Source organism: Cupressus sempervirens, chromosome 11 (assembly GCF_028749045.1).
Source record: "Cupressus sempervirens isolate cs-2001-9-10 chromosome 11, ASM2874904v1, whole genome shotgun sequence".
NCBI lineage: Eukaryota > Viridiplantae > Streptophyta > Pinopsida > Cupressales > Cupressaceae > Cupressus > Cupressus sempervirens.
The window spans coordinates 135837358-135841556 of NC_143128.1; positions in this window are offsets into that span (position 1 = coordinate 135837358).

Consider the following 4199-nt stretch of genomic DNA (forward strand, 5'->3'; position numbering starts at 1 on the left):
TGTATTTATCTTCCTCTTTAGAAGAGATTAGTTTTCTTAGAGCTTGAAGAGAGTGCAAACATAAGGCATGGTAGAGTACCCTTTTATTGATTTTAGTTGGTGTATAGTTTAAATAGTTGGCCTAAAATATTAGCCATTGATGTATAATTAATGACTATTATATTGAATAAAGTTTAATTTTTGATCATATTTGTTAGGAAAAATTAAGCTATCCATAGCACTCACGTTGCCGAGAGGAAAAGTGATATTCTTGTTCTATTCCCTGTGTAAAAAATTATAGATTGTAAGGTCATGTAACTCCAATTAAAGATCATTCTTGCTAGTAAATTTTAATAATATAACTCAGGACCATGTACAAAGTAAAATGTTTCATAAAGTAAATTGTTTCACCAACTAAGCTTGCAAGAAGGAAAATGTTTCACAAAGTAAACATATTTATCTTTTAATGTTTCTTCTAGATTAGAGCATGTGTAAACATATTTATCTTTTAATGTTGCTTCCAGATTAGAGCATGTATTAGTTTATTTATTAACATTTCTGATCACTTTCTATGATCTACCATCAGAATATAGAAAGCTATCTTAGTTTTTTATCAATATTTCATCTATCGTTATGATAATAAATCATAGTTAATATGACTTGAAACTTTGATTAAAATATTAGGATATAATCTAATCTAGAGATAACATCAAATTTATTTATATTTTGAATTAATTTTTAGAAATGCTTTAGAATAACTGAGAGTGGGCAGTGAATCAGTTATTCAAGGTCATACATGTCCAATTCAAACTTTTTACTAACTGTAGTGAGCTCATTCAATCATACATTCATCCAAGCTTTAAAATTCCTATTCAACAAGTTACTGTAAATCAACATACAAGCATAACACCAAAAAGATCAACACATAACATAGTGATAAATGTGGAAACCAAATTTGGGAAAAATCACCAGTAACATGCTACTCAATTCTCACTCTTCTGAATTGATGCCCTATGAAAGGCCTACCTTGTTAAAGGCTACAACACACTATTAAATGTGACTTGGTTAAAAGATTTAACCACCTTTTTAGAAGTGGTCCTGGTTAGAGGACTTTAGAACATTTGCTTGGAATGCAACCTTGTTAAAATATTTACAAATGGCTATTAGGCCAACCTAAGTCCATAGGATTTTCCTTCTATCCTAATTAATATAATTACTAGAGAGTAACAATTAGGGATTTTGACCTAATTAAAACATACAACTAAACTTGCAGATCTCAGATCACTCTTTAGCTCTTCACATTGCCTAGCCTTTAATCTATTCAACTCTTGATAGCTTTCCCTCCTTTCAAGCTTAGTCTCCTTGAGTCTCCATGCTCATTGTACTAGTGCAATCATCTCTTTTCTGACCACTTCTCGAAGTAGAACCTCTTTGATCTATTCTTCCTTCTCCTAGATGTCTTCTCCTTGACACCCTTCAAACTACTTCGCAAATTGGCATTCGGCAGTAGTAGCAACATTTGCTTCTTGGTCTACAACTCCTTAAATAGAAGTCTTGGAGTTCCTTTCCCACTCAATTCTTCCTTCCTTTGATTTCAATTCATATGGATTAGGTAGGATTCATTGTATCTAGCCCATGTTTTCTTTTCTCTAGAAACTTCTTGAATAATCCTTTTGAATTCACCCAAAAATGGTTTACATAGAATTTTGTGCTACTAGCTCATCATTCTTATCCTCCAACTAGTTCACAAAATTCAAGGTAACAAATATGTCAACTCAGATTTGGTGATTCTTCATCATTTAAAATAATATAGTAGCTTAGGACTATTGAAATCCTAATGCTGGGCACATACTATGTTACTCGACATCAACTACGTTTTTACTAATGCTTGGCACCTAAAATTCACTCAGCACCAACTAAGAATTTTTGATGCTTGGCACCTTAAGATCACTCGACACACACTAGATTTTCCTTTTGCTCGACTCCAACTAAGAATTTGCTTGGCTTCAACTAGCTTGCTCGACACCCACTGATGAACGTAGTTTAAGCTTTGCAGTCAACCTTGTTACAACTTATTCTTCTAATGTTTCTAAGTGTGACCAACATTTGTATCTTTGAGTATGTCATCAATACATCATCTAACCATTGTCTTAACTGATCGTTGCACTTCATTACAACATCATAACTCAACCTTTCCCTTAAGTGCTCTTATTACATCTTGTTGATCAAACCCTCTTCATCAATAAACTAAGTGATCTAGTGCTTGGATCTTATAAGCAATTGTCATTCCTACAAATAGCAGTTTGATATCAATGAAAAAATAATGATTGAAAACATTCTATTAGCAAAAATCTCTTCCTTTGATCTTCAACAATGAGCTTTTCAATCAGATTTCCAACGTTAATAAATCTCATATCATTAAAACCTTAGATAAACTATGTTATAGACAAAAATCTATAATCAAACAAACATATATGTGAGTGACATTCTTATATTTCTAGAAACATAAGTAGCCCCAAATAAGTTGTTTGATTTGTTTTCCTTTGGACCCAATAAAGTCATGTGGATCTAGGATTTAAGTCTATGAGTGAACATTGGTCAAAGGCCCTAAGGGGAAGGCCCCAAGGTCACTCTTCAATAGTTTCCATTAAGATTTGGAACTACTCATTTACAATAATCATCATTTAGTAGTTATGATCAAATGAGCATGAGATTGACACAATTCTCAAGTGCTCATATGGAATTTAAATCGGGCGTGTGAATACAAAGAAACTGGAAAGACATTGTGTAAAAATGAAGGTATGAAATGGATGATTTTGGAGTGCTCTATATAGACACTCAGCATTCAGCATGCACATATCATCATTTGAGATCAAATGGGTGTGTGGGATTACACATGGTGAACAATAAAAGAGGGAATTGAACATACCAAGGAGGTCACAAGGCTCACACTTATTTAGGTCAACTTCAATAGTGACCCTTCCTGTGAAACTACTATCTAAAATTTTTCTCATGAGATAATGTATTATGAGCTCTTTAACAATGGCATATAACCTAAATCTAGGAGGTAGTTGTGCATCACTATTATCATGAATGCAACCAAAGTTAAGAGCCTCCATTATTGAATTCTCTTCCCAATATCCCCATTTAGCCATTTACAAAATATGATATGTGGATTGTGGGGAGATGGTGTCTTGACTTCTTATATTGGTGTTAGGAGAGGTGGAAAAACAGGATGAGATGAGATGCATGGAGAGAAATATATCAAACATGTATCTCAAAAGCCTAAGAAAGGGAATGAATGCATGCATGAATATGTGTGTTGTAAAAAAGGTAGATAGTAAGTGAATGCAAAATTAGGTCATAGGGGAACATAAAGGAGTGTGTGGGGTTGTAGCTAAGATTCGTAAAGGGTTGTTTGGATTGTTTGATGTATGATCGTATGATGGCATGAACATTGCCCATGCCCAAATATTATTTATGATCATAGTGAAGGAACTACATTTTTTAGTGCCTTCTTATTCATGACTATTTATATTCTTACGCACCTTAAAAAAATCCCATCTATTTCTCATCAAATCTCACCTAGCTTTTTAAATCAAAACCCTACAAACAATAATTTGAAAAAAAACCATAATCAAGATTTGTGGATACACTAAATGATTATATTAATGCCATGGGAATGAGTGTGTTGTATAGTTGAGGAAAGCGGTTGCATTTGTAATACAACTTAGTGTTGATAGAAAGTCATCCCGAAAAGATTGGTGACATAAATTGTGCTTCTCAAATGCAACAAGGGCTATAGTATTCTTAGGGCATACTTGATGGTGTTTTTGCATAGATTGTTAGTAGTTTCAAGAAATGTCATTTTCAAATAAAATTAGGTTTGTAGCTAGGCAATTTCATTTTCAAATCACATAAAATTGAAGTAGTAGATGTCCTTACCTAAGTAATTTCAATGATATGTGGGCTTGCAACATTGAGTGACTTGCATGGAAATTTGGTGCTTAAACCTCACGCGGGCCAAATCATGCCATTCACATGTGGTCAACTTTAAAAATGATTTTGTCTTTTTCTTTATCGTGGGGAAATGGGAAGAAAATACACTAGTTTCACCAAATGTGCCTTGTCATCAAAAAATTGGGCCAAATTTAGTAATGCTTGTGGATGCGTTGTCCAATTCTTGAAGGCTCATTGACCTCTTTACCTCTATTTTGGCT